Below are 22,744 nucleotides of genomic sequence, written 5' to 3'. Positions count from 1 at the left end.
TGCAGTGAAAGGTAGGACATGTTCTAGCTTTGACTGCGCAGAGACACGGACTTGGAAGCAGACGGATGTGTTTCCACGTGCTTCTGGGTCCTTGACTGATAATACCGCAGCATTATTTTCCATTGAAATGCATTAGATCCGGTCCCAAGTGTTCCAAATCCAGTCCCAAGTGTTCCAGAAAAACGGATCTGGTTTTGCAGTCTGCGCATGCGCAGACCTTTAAAAATGTAAAAAAGATAAATACTGGATCCGCTTTTCCCGGATGACAACTGGAGAGACAGATCCGGTATTTCAATGCATTTGTGAAACGGATCCGCATATGATCCGTCTAAAAATGGTATCCGTTTGCATATAGATTGCCGGATCCGGCAGGAAGTTCCGGCGATGGAACTGCCTGCCGGAATCCAACAACGCAAGTGTGAAAGTACCCTTAATCTACCCATTGTATTCAATTATTATACACACGGATGACCAAGAAATAGTGTAACAAAAAGTATTGCTCCTTGCACACAACAATGTTACCACCAGGGGGCAGTGTAAAAAAAAAAATGAAAAAAACATAATAACTATATGTCATCATTCTAAAGAAACATTGGGAAAGCATCTTGTGATATCATGTATATTTTTGTACTTTCTTTTGTTTGTGACTAGGGTATATGATTTTTATTACCAAGATAGTTCTCTAGTTTTATAACTTGTTTTTAGAATACACGAAGTTCACAATTTTTTGTTATTAAAATGCAATCATCTGAAGTCACTTGCAATGTCCTTGCCATTACACGGGAGAAGCAGATAACCGCAATGACATTTCATCTCTAGTAAATGCACATTTGGATATTAGAAAACTGTAGATCTATCAATTCCCTGCATGTATTATCTCAATTCCTTCCTTACAAGCTGGGTTAAATAAAAAGAGATGAAACCAGTGAATAATTCCTGTTCTGTTTCCCCGTCAGCCTAGTTTTGGGACAGACATAAATGGCATCTTGTGTTACTGTAGGTATGTAAAGAACAATGGCAGGGAATGTGATTGTCCTGGATATTCATCACTGCCAATAGTCTGATCGTCAAGTACCCTTGGCATTTACTATACGGTTTATTTATTCCTGTAATATACAAGTGAAAGTTCAGCCAGTGGTGACGCTTGTTCACAAGACATTCCCATGGGATGGTGCGTTAAGAGTCGCAATCTCTAGCTTGTGGGCAATAAACTCTGAAAATACTGCTTTCTATAAAACTAATGAGTCATTGTGCACACTGGAGGGCAGTAACAGAGGAGCGCTGACCCACAGAAGATAGCGGCAAGTGCTATCATGTTCTGTACAGAGAAATGCATATTTGAACATTAAATTATATATTTCATATTTATCTACCCATCTGTCTATCTATCTATCTATCTATCTATCGATCTATCTATCTATCTCCTATCTATCTATTATCTATCTATCTCCTATCTATCTCCTATCTATCTATCTATATATCTATCTATCTATCTCCTATCTATCTATCTATTATCTATCTATTATCTATCTATCTATCTCCTATCTATCTCCTATCTATCTATCTATCTCCTATCAAATCAAATCAAATCAAATCAGCTTTATTGGCAGGACTAAATACATTTTAGCATTGCCAAAGCAAGTGGTAAATAATTGGGTAGTGTTGGGGGTGGGGACAGGTCCAGGGTGGGGGTATAGGAGTCCATGGTATATCAGGCTCCTCTCAGTCCATGGCAGGCAGTAATATATTGTGCTGCTATGGCCGTTGTGTTCTCCTCTTCCCCCAGCAGTATGGAGAGTCTCTCTTCCTCCTCCATGGAGGTGAAGTCTGGGCAGAGATCAGACAGTCTCCTGAAGTGAGTCTCTCTCGCTGCTGAGTATTTGGGGCACCGCAGCAGGAAATGAGCCTCATCCTCCACGGTCGCCTGGTCGCACTGCTGGCACAGTCTGCTCTCCCTGGGCATGTACCTCTGTCGATGACGCCCGGATTCAATGAGCAGGCTGTGGGCGCTCAGTCTGTACCAGCTCAGGATCTGTCGGTCTTTTGGATTGGGGAGTTTCTCCAGATATGGGGCCAGTTTGTACTCCCTCTGCAGGCTCTGGTATACTGTCAGCTTCTGGGATGTTCTTATGTCGTTTTTCCAGGCGCTAATATACTCCTCTTTGTACTTGTGTATCGTCCTCTGGATTTCGCCCTTTGTCAGGCTATATTGGTTGGTGGCTTGGGCAGGCTGGGTTTGGGTGACTTGTTGCAGGGTGCTTTATTTTTCTGGGGCTTCTTGGTGTAGCAAGGCTTTGTGATGGTAGGAGCTGGGACTGCTGCTATGTAGATGGGATCTGAATGATAGCGCCCTCTTCTGTACAGCAAAGTAGAGTGGGAATCTGCCCAGTTCTGCTCGATAGGCGCTGTTTGAGGTGCCCCTGTGGACCTGGAGAAAGTGTTTGCAGAGTTCTAGGTGGAATAGTTCTGTTGGCCCAGAGTCCCACTTTACCCAGTCTGGGTATGTGTCTGGGCCCCAGACTTCGCTGCCATACAGGAGGATTGGGGCTATCTATCTATCTCCTATCTATCTATCCATTTATCTCCTATCTATCTATCTATCTATCTCCTATCTATCTATCTATCTATCGATCTATCTATCTATCTCCTATCTATCTATCTACCTACCTATCTATCTACCTATCCATCTATCCATCAAAACAAATCCGCTGGGCAGCACAGCAAACAATAGTAAAGAGACGGAGTGCCAGCGGCTGCGACAGCGATCCCCCCGCCAACAATAAATATGAAAGGTGCATCTGGTGAAATAAACACAAGTTTACTTTTTTGGGGGAAGTGCCGTGGAATTTCCTTTCACATCTATTTATCTATCTATCTATCTATCTATCTATCTATCTATCTATCTATCATATATCTTCTGTATATTATCTATCTACTGTATCTATCATCTATCTTCTGTATATTATCTATCTACTGTATCTATCTACTGTATCTATCTACTGTATCTATCTACTGTATCTATCATCTATCTTCTGTATATTATCTATCTACTGTATCTATCTACTGTATCTATCTACTGTATCTATCCATCTATCATCTATCTTCTATATATTATCTATCTACTGTATCTATCTACTGTATCTATCCATCTATCATCTATCTTCTGTATATTATCTATCTACTGTATCTATCTATCCAGGGGTGTAGCTAAAAGCTCATGGGCCCTGGTGCAAGAGTTCAGCTTGGGCCCCCGTCCCTCAGTGCTTGTTGGCAAGGGGAAGGTGAGCACGTAGCCTTCCTGTTGCCTGAGGCAAACATTGAAAGGGCATCCCCTCATGCCAAATTCTTAACCTAACCCCTTCCCTCCAGCCAGAGGTGTAAATTGACCAATATGCACTTTCTATAATGCCAGTGTCTAATGTGGCACAAGGGTCTTTGGGCCCCTCAGGCTCCTAGGTCCGGTAGCGACAGCTACCTCTGCACTCCCTATAGCTATGCCCCTGTATCTATCATCTATCTTCTGTATATTATCTATCTACTGTATCTATCTACTGTATCTAGCCATCTATCTTCTATATATTATCTATCTACTGTATCTATCTATCTATCTATCTATCTATCTATCTATCATCTATCTTCTGTATATTATCTATCTACTGTATCTATCTACTGTATCTAGCCATCTATCATCTATCTTCTGTATATTATCTATCTACTGTATCTATTTATCTATCATCTATCTTATGTATATTATCTATCTACTGTATCTATCTACTGTATCTAGCCATCTATCATCTATCTTATGCATATTATCTATCTACTGTATCTATCTATCATCTATCTTCTGTATATTATCTATCTATCTACTGTATCTATCTATCTATCTATCTATCTATCTGTCTGTCTGTCTGTCTGTCTATCTATCTATCTTCTGTATATTATCTATCTATCTACTCTATCTATCTATCTATCTATCTATCTATCTATCTATCAACTATCTTCTGTATATTATCTATCTATCATCTACAGTGAAGCAAAGAAGTATTTAGTCAGACACCAATTGTGCAAGTTCTCCCACTTAAATAGATGAGAGAGGCCTGTAATTTTCATCATAAGTATACCTCAACTATGAGATACATAATGAGAAAAAAAAAATCCAGAAGATCAAATTGTTTGATTTTTAAATAATTTATTTGCAAATTATGGTGAAAAATGAGTATTTGGTCAATAACAAAAGTTCATCTCAATACTTTGTTATATACCCTTTGTTGGCAATGACAGAGGTCAAACGTTGCTGGTATTTTGGCCCAGTCCTCCATGCAGATCTCCTCTAGAGCAGTGATGTTCTGGGGCTGACGCTGGGCAACACGGACTTTCAACTCCCTCCAAAGGTTTTCTATGGGGTTGAGATCTGGAGACTGGCTAGCCCACTCCAGGACCTTGAAATGCTTCTTACTCTTACGAAGCCACTCCTTCGTTGCCCGGGTGGTGTGTTTGGGATCATCGTCATGCTGAAAGACCCAGCCACGTTTCATCTTAATGCTCTTGCTGATGGAAGGAGGTTTTCACTCAAAATCTCACGATACATGGCCCCATTCATTACCTTTACACAAATCAGTTATCCTTGTCCCTTTGCAGAAAAATAGCCCCAAAACATGATGTTTCCACCCTCATGCTTCACAGTAGGTATGGTGTTCTTTGGATGCAACTCAGCATTCTTTCTCCTCCAAACACAACGAGTTGAGTTTTTACCAAAAAGTTATACTTCAGATGGGTCCGGACATGTACTATCTTAAGCAGGGGGACACGTCTGGCACTGCAGGATTTGAGTCCCTGGCGGCGTAGTGTGTTATTGATGGTAGCCTTTGTTACTTTGGTCCCAGCTCTCTGCAGGTCATTCACTAGGTCCCCCCGTGTGGTTCTGGGATTTTTGTCACCATTCTTGTGATCATTTTGACCCCACGGGGTGACATCTTGCATGGAGCCCCAGATCGAGGGAGATTATCAGTGGTCTTGTATGTCTTCCATTTTCTAATAATTGCTCCCACAGTTGATTTCTTCACGCAGATTCAGTCTTCCCAGCCTGGTGCAGGTCTACAATTTTGTTTCTGGTGTCCTTCGACAGCTCTTTGGTCGTGGCCATTGTGGCGTTTGGAGTGTGACTGTTTGAGGTTGTGGACAGGTGTCTATTATACTGATAACAAGTTCAAACAGGTGCCATTAATACAGGTAATGAGTGGAGGACAGAAGAGCCTCTTAAAGAAGAAGTTACAGGTCTGGGAGAGCCAGAAATCTTGCTTGTTTGTAGGTGACAAAATACTTATTTTACCGAGGAATTTACCAATTTATTCATTAGAAATCCTACAATGTGATTTCCTGTATTCTTTTCCCCCCATACTGTCTCTCATAGTTGAAGTGTACCTATGATGAAAATTATAGGCCTCTCTCATATTTTTAAGTGGGAGAACTTGCACAATTGGTGGCTACCTAAATACTTTTTTGCCCCACTGTATCTATCTGTCTCGTATCTATCTATTTATCTATCTATTGTATCTATCTAGTATCTATCTATCCATCTATCTAGTTATCTATCTTTCAGTCTAATTATCTATCTATCTATCTATCTATCTATCTATCTATCTATCTATCTATCTATCTCTCTATCCATCTACAGTATCTAGCTCCCTATCTATCCATCTTTTTTCTTATGTGTCATACACTAGATCTTAGCCTTTTAATATGTACAATATATACCATGCATTTGTCTGAGACCTCACATAAAAATTTTCCATGGAACAGTTGTGCATGAAAGTCAGATCACTATTTCAGCAGGTGTTCACTTATGCAGCCATTTATAGATTATTACATAAATCTAATATTATTATCATGGCAGTCTGTAGCAGCTGTAGGAAACGGCATGAAAAATGTAGAATCAATGTAAAATAAGTATAAGGATCATGACTTATGGTATTTTTTTTTATTGCCCACTGTTCATTTCATTCTGTAAATCTACCTTATCGTATGTCTCTGACTACTGCTTACTCTGCTAAGATGAGAAGCTCCAATAGGAAAAATATATAAAACTAATCCTACCATAAATATGTGAGAAGTTGTGGAGAGACGTGCTAACTAATGCATTTACCTCTACTAATATTAGAACATATGTTTAAAGAGGACCTGTTACCTCTCCTGACGTGTCTGTTTCAGTAAATAATTGTATTCCCCTGAAGCATCTTTCCTTATGACTCTGTGTTGTACAGTTCTATTATTTTGCATAGACGTTTGGGGTCATTTATCAAACTGGTGTAAAGTAGAACAGGCTTAGTTACCCATAGCAACCAATCAGATTCCACCTTTCAGTTTTGACAGCTCCTTTGGAAAATGAAAGGTGGAATCTGATTGGCTGCCATGGGCAACTAAGCCAGTTCTGCTTTACACCAGTTTGATAAATGACCCCATTTGTGTTTAAATTGGCAACTGGTATTACCAGTTGGGGATGTGCATCCTTACACTACCCAATCAGTGCTGGTAGTGGCAGACTGTGCAGGGACACACCCCTTTGACAAGCGTAGTGTTAACACCCAGTTGTGTTATTTATACATTTATAGTAGGAATAACAGATGAATGGCACAAAATAAGCAAAAGATGCTCCAGAAATGTTATTTTATGGGATATACAATTAATGACTAAAACAGATATGGTAGGAGAGGTGACAAGTCCTCTTTAAAGTGGCTTTTGATTTGGAGACATCCTAGAAGTGTACATGAGGGGGTATACCTATATGGGTTGCATATGTAACAATTACACCTGTGGTTGAGCCTAAGGGAGCACAAAGGCCCTTACACCAAATAAAAAGACATAAATATTCTAATAGTAAATGGGGGGCCCTGGGGCTTTATGCTATACTATGGGGATGGAGACTTTACATCATTGTAATGAATCCAAACCACTTAGATACTGAATGAAGATTTCCATAAGACATAAGCAATGTGCAAGATATTCCAAGGCTATGGAAATCTCTGACGTAATGTGTAATACCAAACACTAGTATTGACTGCTCCTTCTGGGAATGGGCTTCTTGGGCCCCATTAACACCAGTGACATATCCCGACATCTCAATGTCAGAAGATAAGGTGAAAAACTGGATCAGCAAAATGGAAAATGTACAACCAATTTCACCATAGTTTATCTATGAAATACGTCAAGTAGTAGAAAATAACAAAATATATAAAAAATCACATAAAACCTGTCTGTTACCTTAGCAGGAAAATAAAAAAGCCACTTGAAAATGTTTTTCAGCGTAATAACTAACCTGCAGTGTGAACCACTGGAGATACTTATCTGTGGCTCCAGGGGTCCAGTTTTAACATGTGCTAAGCACAACAATTAAAGACCACTAGTTGCATGGAATGAAAGTCATAAAAGAAAACCACACTTTACAATGAAACATTTCCTGCCATTGAGCAAGAAGAAAATATCCTGTCTTACAAATGTCCCTTCTGTCACTTCCAGGCTTTTCATTAGAAGAACTGGCATCTCCAGTCATTTTACCTGCATTCACATCCTCTCTTTGATACAAGTTTTTTATGATTCATAGATATATAACAAAGCAAATACAAAGCGGAAATATTTTGTAACGCCGCGTGGCAGCATTCTGTTTTTGAGATTTACAGAAGTGTCACCAAAAATGTAAAACCTTTTCTTTTCTAATATTTTTACTTTCTGATTGCAGATTTATTGATGCTGCTTCCTGAACATGATTAGTGGGCGGACATCTTGCCTGAGCTGTTCTTAAAGGGGTTATCCAATTTCTCACACAGCCCCCCCCCTGTGCCCCTCACAGATAATATACTTACCCCTTCTCCCCGCGCTGCTCCTGGTCCCCGCACCACCGCTGCTGCTTCTCCCTGTACACAGATGAAAACATCAGGTTATGGGGGGAGCATCGGTGGTGCGGTGACCAGGAGCAGCCCGGCACATGGGAGGGCTGTTTCAGAAATTGAATAACCGCTTTACCTGCATTTAGAAAGCATTATGAAAATTTCTTTATGGCAGCCCCATGGTCCAAAGACACAATGATCAGGAGGGGACCTCATTGACTTCTATGAGAGAGTCTTTTAGGCATGCTGTGTGACCGGTGAAGAGTTCATTGGAAAGGAAAGAATAGATAAGCTCTGACACCTACTGTGAATGGTGGATCCTGTCTTATCTATACACAGAGGTGATATCATTACAGGCAGGTTTAGAATGACAGATAAGCAGGTAACTGAAATAAAGTGATCGGTACAGACCAAGAAGTGGCACCTATTATTAGGCTTAGTGGCCAGGATTTTATGTTTTTTGTTGAAATATAGATATTGACATGGAAAATTAAAAATATCATCATCAAAATGTTTTAAAATAAGTTAAACAATAGGTAATTTTCTTTAAAGCGAATAATTTCCATTATAAACATTAATCAGGAACTCCTTTAGGTTGGTGGTCCTCCAATGAGCTTGTCTTCAGGGGTGCACCTAGCCTTTGTACTGCCTGAGACGGAAACTGAAACGGCACCCCCCCCCCCTTTCATGCCAATTTCTTAACCTAACCCCTTTGCCACAATAAAATCGATCATTGCTCATGGCCCTTCCACTGGCCCCCTCTTGCTCCTACCTGGTGCTGCCTGAGGCGATCGCCTTACCTAGCCTCATTGGTGGTGCACCCCTGCTTGTAATGCTTTCTACTGACAGGCAAAGGTATGCTTAAACTGCACTCTAGTAGATACCAGCATAGTCACTTTTTATGTTAGGAAAGTGCTAATAGCATTTTATACCCCAATAGGAACAAACGAGATAAAAAAAAAAAAAAACACATTTAACAAGGACGCATACCAAAATATACTAAATGTATACACATTTTATTAAATCATTATTCTGACCCAAAGCCACATAAAAACAGGCAGATTAAAACAATTAAAACATAAACCATGCACAGAGCGTGATGCTTTAAAAATCATGAATCCTCCACACTGCACTGACAACCCCCCAACAATAAGGTCACTATAACAATGAGACCAAATAACATGCAATTTGTATCCCTCTCGTAGGACTTTTTATGTTACCTGGACTAAACTGGGACAAGGAAGGCCATAAATAAAGTGCAAGTGCTTCAACAACATGAATAAAAAAGAAAAGTGTAAGGGTACAGCCATGCAGCCAGGTTTTCGGAAGCCAACAACGAGGAGTGAATTCAAAGAAGAGGAGAAGTCATATATGTCCTTAATACACATGATCCACTCCTGATTTTGGCTTCCAAACCTGCATCCAGAAACCTGAACATGAGGCCGTACCCTAATGTGCCAATAAATGAATGTATAGATTGAAATATTCTTCAGGGTAGGTCATGAATATAAGATGGATAGGGGTCTCCAGCACCTCCACCAATCAGCTATTTGAAGGGACTATGGTGTTCGTGTGAGCCACTGTCTACTCACATGGCGTCTACATTACAGCTTCTTTTCCAAGTCACTCGAATGGGATGAACAGCTGTAAATATGTACTTTGCATTACAAAATGGAATAGCCCGGCACAATTTTTTATATGATTTACTATTTTCTATGCCTGTTTCAGGCGTAGAAAAAGGTCTAAATGCAATACAGTTCAGAAGCTGAATTATGTTGAGGCCATCTAAAATGCTGGTTTTAATAAACGTGCCCCATTATCTTCATTAATCAGCACTAGTTGAAAGTGTATGTTACTTTGTATATCAGACCACGCAAATATGATAAAATCTGATGAAATGCAGAAGTTAGACAGCACGGGATTTGTTCAGTCAGTTCACGTCAGACCTCCCCCGACAATTATTTCCAACTCAATAAATGAGATCTTAAATTAAGTGTAAACAAAAGCAACAGGGCGGATCGCGAAGAGATGCTCCATGGCGTATTTCCAGATTCCCTGCTGTGAACGTCCCTCCCATCACGTATTGCTGGTTCTTCACTGTATGAGCCCCGTTAGATACTATAAAATTGCTATATTTCCTTTGCTATGTTAAAAGAGATCACTGGTTCTGGATGATTTTATAATACTATAACCACATGCTGTATATAGACGTGTATGTTCACCATGTCAAAATTCATTATCCTGCTACATAAAACATTTCCTCACCAGTCTTGCTGCTTGCAGGAAAGGAGGATATTGTATTGTTAGGGCTTCCCCTGCTTTGATAGTCTCATGTGATGCCAAGTCTGGTGTTCTCTTCTGTACCTCTGAGCTGACCCTAAAGGTCACATATATATTTTAGAAGACCTTTCACCACTCCTGACTCCTGGTTTAATAGCTTCATGCATTCCCCATGTAATAACAGTTCTGGAGCATCTATTCTTATGGCTCTATGTTGTGCCATTCCTTTATTATTGCTACTAGAAGTTATGAATAGTGTTGAGCTGCATAGGCAATATTCGTTTTCACGATATTTCATACATTTTTCTCATAATATTCTCAATACATTAGCAAATTCTAGAATTCATGATCTCCAGTCATTATTTTCGCATTTGCATATGCGAAAATAATGATGCACATATTTTTTGCCCAATACATACAACTTCACATTTTATCAGGTCTGAGTAGATATTACTGATTGGCGCACTAAGTATTGTTGTGACATCCCAGCCCTATGTCTGTAGCATGTATGTATGGACAGCAGAGAAACAGTAATCCCTATCACACTACCTAACACCCTGCACTGGAACCTATCAGCTGCACTATATCACTATCTAACCTACACTGACTATCTCCCACTAACTATCTGTATTATATATATGATCTAACTATCTAATGTAATTGGATAAGGAATAGGATCCAGATGCAAGCACAGAGCACAGCAATGTCACTGCTCTCTCTCTCTCAGAACTGCAAAAAAACTGCAGAAAATGGCTGCTGGGGAGTTTCTTATATAGTAAAGGGGTAGGCAACTTTCCTATTGGTTGCTAGGGATGTTGCTAGGTTAATTTGCATATGTATCAAATTGTTTTTTTGACACAATAAAAGCACACAGAGCTATGGGGACTGGGTATTGCGGATGTGCTAGCAGCCATCTAGCAACCCATGTCCTCAGCTCTATACCCAAAATCCCGGTGACAGGTTCCCTTTAAATCTAGAAGCTGAAATGTATTCTATTCTCTAATCTGTTTCTGTTTTGTAATTGTAGAGTTATTATTTTCCTGGACATGATTTTGGGGTTAGCCATCTTGCCTGATCACTTGTTATTTCAATGTTTTTGGAATGTGTAGGGGAAGCAGGGCCGGTGCTACTATAAGGCAGACCAAGCGGCCGCCTTAGGGCGCACCCTGGGGGAGGGCGGAAAAATGTGACATGGAGGGGGAGAAATGTGACATGGGGGGCTGATGGCTGGGGGATGATGTCTGACATGGGGTTCTGATCTGAGGTCTGATTAACATTGGGGGTCTGATTGCTGGTCTGACCTGAGATGTAATGGAAAATATTTTTTTCTTATTATCCTCCTCTAAAACCTAGGTTTGTCTTAGAGGCCGAAAAATATGGTCCTTTAAACCAGCCATTGTCTGAAGCAGAGAGAAGATACCAGGACCACAGAGAGGAGAAGCGTGGGGGGTGCCAAAATGTAGCTTCGCTTGTGTTGGCAAAAATCCTTGCACCGGCCCTGAGGGGAAGTGACAAGGATTGTTTTCGAAACATACTTTATTAAGGGAATTTCTAAATTCTGCTAAGGAAAGTGCAGTGCTGAACTGTGAAGATGCGGGGGTCACTGCTTCTGAACTCACTGCCGCCATCATATATTTTGCTAAACCTGACCACACATAATATATATATATATATATATATATATATATAGTGCATTCAGAAAGTCAGACCCTCTCATATTTTTCACATTTTATGTTGTTGCAGCCTTTTATTTCGCAAATCAAATTTTTCCCATCATTTATCATTCTGCACTCAATCCTCTTTAATGACAAGTGAAAACAGGATGTTAGAAATCTTTGCTAATTTATTAAAAAGGAACAACTAAAATCTTGCATTGACTGTAAGTATGCAGGCCCTTTGCTCAGGACTTAATTGAAGTACTTTTGGCAGTGATTACAGCCTCCAGTCTACATGATCCCACATTTGGACTTGGGTAGGTTCTGCCATTGTTCTCGGCAGATCCTCTCAAGCTCATTCAGGTTGGATGGAGACCATTGGTAGACAGCCATTTTCAGGTCTCTCTGAAGATATTTTATTGGGTTCAAATCAGGGCTCTGGCTGGGCCCCTCAAGGACATTCACAGAGTTGTTCCTAAACCACTCCTGTGTTGTCTTGACTGTGTGCTTAGGGTCATTGTCTTGTTAGAAGGTAAAACTTTGGCTAAGTCTGATGTCCTGAGCACTCTGGATCAGGTATTTAATAAAAATATATCTATACTTTGCTCCATTCATTTTTTTCCTCAACCATGACCAGTCTCCGGTCCCAGATGCTGAAAAACAACCACCACCCCCAATATGATGCTGCCGCCACCATGATTCACTGTAAGAATGGTATTGAGCAATGCTTCATTTCATCCAAATATTACACTTAGAGTTGAGGCCAAAAATATTAATCTTGGTTTCATCAGTCCAGAGAATATTGTTTCTCACAATCTGAGAGTCCTTCAGGTGATTTTTTTTGCAAGCTCCAGATGGGCTTTCATGTGTCTTTTACTGAGCAAAGGCTACTTTCTGGCCACTCTGCCATAAAGCCGAGATTAGTGGAGTGCTGCAGTAATAGTTGACCTTCTGAAAGTTTCTCCCATATGCATACAGGATCTTTGGAGCTCAGCCAGAGTAACCATTGGGTTCTTGGTCATCTCTCTTACCAAGGCTTTTCTGGCTCAATTACATGGTTTGGTTGTGCAGCCAGCTCTAGGAAGAGTCCTGGTTCTTCCATTGGAGAATGATGGAGGACACTGCGGTCTTGGAAACTTTCAGTGCAACAGACATTTTTTACACCCTTTTCCAGATCTGTGCCTCCATATAATCCTGTCTTTGGGCTCTACAGGCAGTTCTTTTCTCCTCATGACTTGGTTTTTGGTTCTGACATGCATTGTCAGCTGTGAGACCTTATATAGCTAGGAGATGTGTCTTTCCAAATCATGTGTAGTCAACTGAACTTACCAATAGGTGGACTCCATTCAAGATGTAGAAAAACACTCTGGGGATACAGAACGATCATACACTGCCAGCGCTCACCACTGAAAGCATACAATTGGCAAGTAGACAGGACGGACTACATCTACAGAGAGAGAGAGAGAGATACAGAGAGATATTTGAGGGAGAAAGTGAGGGTAGAATCAATGAGTCTGGCATCTTTACTGTTCAGTACTGCGCTGTGCTGAACAGTGAACATGGGTTTTTCTTAGTAATGCCCATTTCAAGAGTGCTGCTAAGAGATAATTTGCATCTGTGTTTAACTGATCTGGCAGTCTGTTCTGGCAGAGGAACAGCCTGCTGGAGTTAACTGAATCCAGCATAGTCGGATGGACACAGCCGTGCACCAGCGGAACTCATTGACTATATATTGTTTGGCAGCCTTTCTTATCTCTCTGGTAGGGGTGGACAAAAAGGTAATTTAATCTCTAGTTATATTCATGTAATATTTCCTGAGTTCCTCCATATGGGTTCTCTACACCATTTTCTTTGACTCCCTATCATTACCTATTATCCTACGTATAATTTACCCAATTGCCCAGGTTTTAGCAAGCTCTTCTACATCTCTGGCCCATACCAGACTCTCGTCTGGAATTAATGCAGTGCAATGCCAGGGTGCTAAAGCAGCCAGTGCCTGAAGATGATGTCATGGATGGCAGGTTGAATGGAGCCTTAGCCTGATTTTAGGTTTAGTCTCTATCTATGTAAGCAAGCTGTTTCTCATCGCTGACCTTTGGACTCAGACCTGCTTATTACTTTGTTCCTTTGGATTGATGTAAATCTACCTCTGGTTCTACAGTTCTGACCCTGGAGTTTATCATTCTCTTTGCACTTGGTTCCTCTACTGACCTCCTGTTGCCAACATCCACCTCTTACTAAAGTACATTTTCTACTGTTACAATCCAAGAATACTGTAGGGATTCAATTCGCTGCTGGAAGGTGCATCCATCCTTGTGGCAGGTATAAGGTAAAGAACTCAATTTCTTATTCTTTAGTCATAATTTTTTCGTACAAAGTGGATTGCTGCTTTTAGGTTCTACTATACTGGGTGGCACAACACATACACCATTTTCCTGTTAGACTTATTATTTTTTTTTAAACCAACCTATAGCCTGTAGATGATTTTGCTGAATGTTTTGTCCAGAGTAAACTGTTAAGTGCTCAGTTTTCCCACACTTAACTTTTTGTGATATCAAGTAACATCGTTGTTAATTGATTAAGGAGGTTGTTTTATCTGGGATTTTGGTGGCATATCACTAGGATATGCTATCAGAGTCAGATAGTTGTAGGTCCCACATCTGAGACCCTCACCTATCTCTAAAATGGGATCCCAAAAGTGAAGGAGAGCACACTGCACATGTGCAGTGTTCTCTCCATTTATTTCTATAGGAGCTCCAAAAATAGCTGGTGGTCACCATGCAAGTTCGACCACTGCTTCTTACCCTTCTTATAGGACTGCCGAAGATGACTAAGCCAGCGCTCGGCTATTTTCAGCAGTCCCATGGAAAGGAATGGAGGGAGGCCATGCAGTCACTTTGGGGATTCTGTTCTGGAGATAGGTGTGTATCCCAGAGGTGGGACCTGTACCTATACATTACTGGTGACTTATCCTAGTGATATTCCACCAATGTATCAGATGAGACAAACCCGTTAATATAAATATATTATACCGTATCTTGACAGTCCTTGCTTTAAAGTAAATATGGCATTAGTGTTGCTCTGTGCACATCTAAAGACTTAGATTTGGTGACAGAAACGTCTGAAGGTATTGTTCAGACATTTGTCCAGGAATTTCCTGCCCAGCTTGGAAACTGCTCAGTCTTATTCATGTGAAGTTAAAAAAAGAAAAGAAATCAAAGGAGAAATCCTGAAGTCATTTCCATGTCTTTACTAATCTTGCTGCTTCTGTAATGAAACACACAACTCCTGACCTATGAACTCGATTAGAAGTCTTCTAGAATTGGAAGGCGACACTTTGTGGAGATGTTCTGGATGGACACAGTCCTGTTTTTATTATCCAATCCCATTCCCCTTGTAACCTCCACTTCCTGGAGCTTTAAATTGCACTCAGCATATCACCGTGTTTGGAAATAAGCAGTTGCTGTAGGGAAGCATTCCTCTCTCGTCTCTTCCCATGCTGCTGACTTTCTCATTCTCTTTACATCCTGCTTCATTTTCTTCTACATGTGACCTTGGTAAAGCGACGACACCTCGTACCTGAGCCTGGAAAGGCGGCGGTGCTGGTGAGAGGATGTGTCAGAGCCATTCCTGGGTGATGGAGTAATGGGAGAAACTGCAGTGAGCAATCGCACAGGGAACAGATGCAAGGCTCTCTAGTAGCGAGCTTATCAAAGCAGCAACGTCGACTGTACGGGAAGTGTCTACTGGGCTTGTGAAAGCGTCAGCACTGGTGAGTTTTGTCTGCCAGCTTCTGTAGCCAAAGCTTGTCTGGCTTCATTCTCATCTCGTTGCATGGAGTTGTGCTATATACAGAACCCCCCATGGCTAATTACTCTGCGTCTGGAATTCAACAAGCTTCCCAGAACTGGAACAGTGCACGTACTGTATGACCATGTCTCATCATATGTTCTGGTTCTCTATGTAGAGACGTGTTCTATGCTGCTCAACATATGAAATGTTATACCATGTCTATCATGTTTTCTCATAGAGAGATGTTTTCATGATACCATGTTACCCAGTAACAACTGTCTTCAAGATACTTTGTGTCCCTGGAAACTTGTCATGTTGTCTGACAGCTGGTATTTGCTATATAAAATGTTCTGTGGGTGAAGCAATGTAAATCAATAGAGCTCTGGGTGGCACGTGGGTGGAAAAAATGTTGTTCTGAGTGAACTTTAAAGACCACTGCAGTCATTCTATAGAAATCACTGCTCTTTAATCATCAATGTAGAAAGCTTGTTGCTATTTGACTAATCCTAAGTCTATATTCGTGGTGGTTCTCAGGAAGTTTCTCTGTTCTCTAGTTCCCTGCAAGGAAAGGCATTGGTTGACTTGACTGATTTTGAAATATACTGTGTTTAGACGAAGAAATATATTGTGTGTATACTAAGAAATATAGCGCACATACACACATATCACAACGTCTTCCCGTAGCACTGCAGAGAAGCCTCATGCGTTGTCTTTAAATCAACGAGATATTACAAAGCAGAAAAAGAATGACTCAATGAAAAATTCAGCTTTGAATGTCAGTTGAAACGATCCTCTTTGTCAGATGAAGCAGAGTTAAGCCTACCAGATGTAGTAGAAGTGAGCAGGAGTAGGACTCAATGTGATACCACTGTGGGGTTATCAGCAATTCTACTGCATTATCTGAACTTGGAGGCATCACCATGTACAGATGATGCAGGCTGCCTTCATACATGCAGGGTTTACTTTTTTGTTTCTGAGGGGGGTTGGAACAGTTGATGTTTTTTCACCAAAGAAAGAAAAGGATCCAAAAGGAAGAAGTATAAGGGTATGTTCACAGAATCAGGTTTCAGGATGCAGTTTTGGAAACCAAAATCAGGTGTGGATCATAGAAGGAGAGAAAGTACTGTATAAAGGACACATACGATTTGTCCTCTTTTTTGAATTCACTGCATCAAGAAGCCTGGTTGTACCCTACGGGTGGGATCACTCATGCATTTTCATGGTGGTCTCTGGTGCAGTTTTTTTTATGCAGTTTTCAAAAGGTATAGAAAATATAAAGGGATGATGAATCCTTTGACTCATTCCACTGTTTGGCTTTAGCTGAAAAGTCCATATCAAACACCACCTGAAACTGCCTCAAAACTGCATTCGTTTTTCCACCCTAAAGCAGTGATGGCTAACCTTGGTACTCCAGCTGTGGTGAAACTAAGACTCTCAGCATGCTACATTTATTTCTTTAGAGTTCTGAGAGCAGCCAAGCAAGGGGGGCATCTTGGGAGTTGTAGTTTTACCACAGCTGGAGTGCCAAGGTTAGCCGTCACTGCCCTAAAGGGACCATTTAGAATTTTGTTCAATTCCATCTACCCCTGCAGTTGACTCTGAAAACTGTACTAGTGTATATGAACCTAAAATAGTCAAGTGTCAAAATTCAGCTCTGCTACATCTATTATCAGAGGCAAGAACTTAGATATTCATATAAACAAAGGAAAGACCTGACGCATTACCATAATCTTGCTGCATGGATGATACAGCAGAGGTCCTCAATTACAAGTTCTGCATCACTTTGTAATAGAATATTATTGAGTAAATATTAGGGAATTATAATCAGATATTGAATGGTTGATATTAATTGGCATTTGAAACATAGATGGGTCTTGGTCTGGGTTACAGATGTGTTTTGTACTGGATTGTATTACTTTGTGTTCAGTCTTTCTGCTAGGAAACTGAGATAAATATATCTCACTGTAAAAGTACTGCAGCATCCATCACAGTCATGGCTCCGGTACATAGAGGTGGCACAGTAGCAAATCAATATACAGTAACTATCATTTACATGCTTGAAACTGTATGTAATGTACAATGGGAGGTCCTCCCACTGGATCCGCTTCCAGAACGCCTCTTTTAGGGCAGAAGTTACTGATGCTACACTTTGAGCATATCAATAAATGGGATGTATTCAATATCTATCAGTAGACGGGATGTATTCTGTATATCAGTAGACAAGATGTATTCTGTATATCACTAGACAAGATGTATTCTGTATATCAGTAGATGGGCAGCATTCTGTATATCAATAGATGGGAAGCATTCTGTATATTAATAGATGGGCAGCATTCTGTATATTAATAGTTGGGAAGCATTCTGTATATTAATAGATGGGAAGCATTCTGTATATTAATAGATGGGAAGCATTCTGTATATTAATAGATGGGAAGCATTCTGTATATTAATAGATGGGAAGCATTCTGTATATTAATAGATGGGCAGCATTCTGTATATTAATAGATTGGAAGCATTCTGTATATTAATAGATGGGAAGCATTCTGCATATCAGTAGATGGGAAGCATTCTGTATATTAATAGATGGGCAGCATTCTGTATATTAATAGATGGGAAGCATTCTGTATATTAATAGATTGGAAGCAATCTGTATATCAGTAGATGGGAAGCATTCTGTATATTAATAGATTGGAAGCATTCTGTATATTAATAGATGGGAAGCATTCTGTATATTAATAGATGGGCAGCATTCTGTATATTATTAGATTGGAAGCATTCTGTATATTAATAGATGGGCAGCATTATGTATATTAATAGATTGGAAGCATTCTGTATATTAATAGATGGGAAGCATTCTGTATATTAATAGATTGGAAGCATTCTGTATATTAATAGATGGGAAGCATTCTGTATATTAATAGATTGGTAGCATTCTGTATATTAATAGATGGGAAGCATTCTGTATATTAGATGGGAAGCATTCTGTATATAAATAGATGGGAAGCATTCTGTATATAAATAGATGGGAAGCATTCTGTATATTAATAGATGGGAAGCATTCTGTATATTAATAGATGGGCAGCATTCTGTATATTAATAGATTGGAAGCATTCTGTATATTAATAGATGGGAAGCATTCTGTATATTAATAGATTGGAAGCATTCTGTATATTAATAGATGGGCAGCATTCTGTATATTAATAGATTGGAAGCATTCTGTATATTAATAGATTGGAAGCATTCTGTATATTAATAGATGGGCAGCATTCTGTATATTAATAGATTGGAAGCATTCTGTATATTAATAGATGGGAAGCATTCTGTATATTAATAGATGGGAAGCATTCTGTATATTAATAGATGGGCAGCATTCTGTATATTAATAGATTGGAAGCATTCCGTATATTAATAGATGGGCAGCATTCTGTATATTAATAGATGGGAAGCATTCTGTATATTAATAGATGGGAAGCATTCTGTATATTAATAGATGGGAAGCATTCTGTATATTAATATATTGGAAGCATTCTGTATATTAATAGATGGGCAGCATTCTGTATATTAATAGATGGGAAGCATTCTGTATATTAATAGATGGGAAGCATTCTGTATATTAATAGATGGGCAGCATTCTGTATATTAATAGATGGGAAGCATTCTGTATATTAATAGATTGGAAGCATTCTGTATATTAATAGATGGGAAGCATTCTGTATATTAATAGATGGGCAGCATTCTGTATATTAATAGATGGGAAGCATTCTGTATATTAATAGATGGGAAGCATTCTGTATTTAATAGATGGGAAGCATTCTGTATTTAATAGATGGGAAGCATTCTGTATATTAATAGATGGGCAGCATTCTGTATATTAATAGATGGGAAGCATTCTGTATATTAATAGATGGGAAGCATTCTGTATTTAATAGATGGGAAGCATTCTGTATTTAATAGATGGGAAGCATTCTGTATATTAATAGATGGGAAGCATTCTGTATATTAATAGATGGGAAGCATTCTGTATATTAATAGATGGGAAGCATTCTGTATATTAATAGATGGGCAGCATTCTGTATATTAATAGATTGGAAGCATTCTGTATATTAATAGATGGGAAGCATTCTGTATATTAATAGATTGGAAGCATTCTGTATATTAATAGATGGGCAGCATTCTGTATATTAATAGATTGGAAGCATTCTGTATATTAATAGATGGGCAGCATTCTGTATATTAATAGATGGGAAGCATTCTGTATATTAATAGATTGGAAGCATTCTGTATATTAATAGATGGGAAGCATTCTGTATATTAATAGATGGGAAGCATTCTGTATATTAATAGATGGGCAGCATTCTGTATATTATTAGATTGGAAGCATTCTGTATATTAATAGATGGGCAGCATTCTGTATATTAATAGATTGGAAGCATTCTGTATATTAATAGATGGGAAGCATTCTGTATATTAATAGATGGGCAGCATTCTGTATATTAATAGATTGGAAGCATTCTGTATATTAATAGATGGGCAGCATTCTGTATATTAATAGATTGGTAGCATTCTGTATATTAATAGATGGGAAGCATTCTGTATATTAATAGATGGGAAGCATTCTGTATATTAATAGATTGGAAGCATTCTGTATATTAATAGATGGGCAGCATTCTGTATATTAATAGATTGGAAGCATTCTGTATATTAATAGATGGGCAGCATTCTGCATATTAATAGATGGGAAGCATTCTGTATATTAATAGATGGGCAGCATTCTGTATATTAATAGATGGGCAGCATTCTGTATATTAATAGATTGGAAGCATTCTGTATATTAATAGATGGGCAGCATTCTGTATATTAGATGGGAAGCATTCTGTATATTAATAGATGGGAAGCATTCTGTATATTAATAGATGGGCAGCATTCTGTATGTTAATAGATGGGAAGCATTCTGTATATTAGATGGGAAGCATTCTGTATATTAATAGATGGGAAGCATTCTGTATATTAATAGATGGGCAGCATTCTGTATATTAATAGATGGGAAGCATTCAACATATCAATAGATGGGAAGCATTCTGTATATTAATAGATTGGAAGCATTCTGTATATTAATAGATGGGAAGCATTCTGTATATTAATAGATGGGCAGCATTCTGTATATTAATAGATGGGAAGTATTCTGTATATTAATAGATGGGAAGCATTCTGTATTTAATAGATGGGAAGCATTCTGTATATTAATAGATGGGAAGCATTCTGTATATTAATAGATTGGAAGCATTCTGTATATTAATAGATGGGCAGCATTCTGTATATTAATAGATTGGAAGCATTCTGTATATTAATAGATGGGAAGCATTCTGTATATTAATAGATTGGAAGCATTCTGTATATTAATAGATGGGCAGCATTCTGTATATTAATAGATTGGAAGCATTCTGTATATTAATAGATGGGAAGCATTCTGTATATTAATAGATTGGAAGCATTCTGTATATTAATAGATGGGAAGCATTCTGTATATTAATAGATTGGAAGCATTCTGTATATTAATAGATTGGAAGCATTCTGTATATTAATAGATTGGAAGCATTCTGTATATTAATAGATGGGAAGCATTCTGTATATTAATAGATGGGCAGCATTCTGTATATTAATAGATGGGAAGCATTCTGCATATTAATAGATGGGCAGCATTCTGTTTATCAATAGATGGGAAGCATTCTGTATATTAATAGATGGGAAGCATTCTGTATATTAATAGATGGGAAGCATTCTGTATATTAATAGATGGGAAGCATTCTGTATATTAGATGGGAAGCATTCTGTATATTAATAGATGGGAAGCATTCTGTATATTAATAGATGGGCAGCATTCTGTATGTTAATAGATGGGAAGCATTCTGTATATTAATAGATGGGCAGCATTCTGTATGTTAATAGATGGGAAGCATTCTGTATATTAATAGATGGGAAGCATTCTGCATATTAATAGATGGGAAGTATTCTGTATATTAATAGATGGGCAGCATTCTGTATATTAATAGATGGGCAGCATTCTGTATATTAATAGATGGGAAGCATTCTGTATATTAATAGATGGGAAGCATTCTGTATATTAATAGATGGGAAGCATTCTGTATATTAATAGATGGGAAGCATTCTGTATATCAGTAGATGGGCAGCATTCTGTATATTAATAGATGGGAAGCATTCTGTATATTAATAGATGGGCAGCATTCTGTATATTAATAGATGGGAAGCATTCTGTATATTAATAGATGGGAAGCATTCTGTTTATCAATAGATGGGCAGCATTCTGTATATTAATAGATTGGAAGCATTCTGCATATTAATAGATGGGCAGCATTCTGTTTATCAATAGATGGGCAGCATTCTGTATATTAATAGATGGGCAGCATTCTGTATATTAATAGATGGGCAGCATTCTGTATATTAATAGATGGGAAGCATTCTGTATATTAATAGATGGGCAGCATTCTGTATATTAATAGATTGGAAGCATTCTGTATATTAATAGATGGGCAGCATTCTGTATATTAATAGATGGGAAGCATTCTGTATATTAATAGATTGGAAGCATTCTGTATATTAATAGATGGGAAGCATTCTGTATATTAATAGATGGGAAGCATTCTGTATATTAATAGATGGGCAGCATTCTGTATATTATTAGATTGGAAGCATTCTGTATATTAATAGATGGGCAGCATTCTGTATATTAATAGATTGGAAGCATTCTGTATATTAATAGATGGGAAGCATTCTGTATATTAATAGATTGGAAGCATTCTGTATATTAATAGATGGGCAGCATTCTGTATATTAATAGATTGGTAGCATTCTGTATATTAATAGATGGGAAGCATTCTGTATATTAATAGATGGGAAGCATTCTGTATATTAATAGATTGGAAGCATTCTGTATATTAATAGATGGGCAGCATTCTGTATATTAATAGATTGGAAGCATTCTGTATATTAATAGATGGGCAGCATTCTGCATATTAATAGATGGGAAGCATTCTGTATATTAATAGATGGGAAGCATTCTGTATATTAATAGATTGGAAGCATTCTGTATATTAATAGATGGGCAGCATTCTGTATATT

At 38.6% G+C, this 22,744-nt stretch overlaps 1 protein-coding gene across 3 annotated transcripts in view; it reads left to right on the top strand.

Moving 5' to 3' along the window:
* ARHGAP24 (Rho GTPase activating protein 24) overlaps window positions 1-22,744 on the top strand; it is a 680,670-nt gene that overhangs the window by 464,080 nt on the left and 193,846 nt on the right. Inside the window, exon 1 of one of the 3 annotated variants that reach the window (XM_044304167.1) lies at window positions 15,092-15,587. The exons of the other annotated variants lie outside the window; for them this stretch is intronic. The gene's annotated coding sequence lies outside the window, so the exon portion shown is untranslated. Of the gene's footprint in view, window positions 1-15,091; window positions 15,588-22,744 lie in introns of those variants that run through there. 3 annotated transcript variants of the gene reach the window in all.

This window comes from Bufo gargarizans, chromosome 1, assembly GCF_014858855.1.
Source record: "Bufo gargarizans isolate SCDJY-AF-19 chromosome 1, ASM1485885v1, whole genome shotgun sequence".
Classification (NCBI taxonomy): Eukaryota; Metazoa; Chordata; class Amphibia; order Anura; family Bufonidae; genus Bufo; species Bufo gargarizans.
The sequence above is the reverse complement of the archived record's forward strand: the minus strand, read 5'-3'. Positions and strand labels throughout refer to the sequence as shown.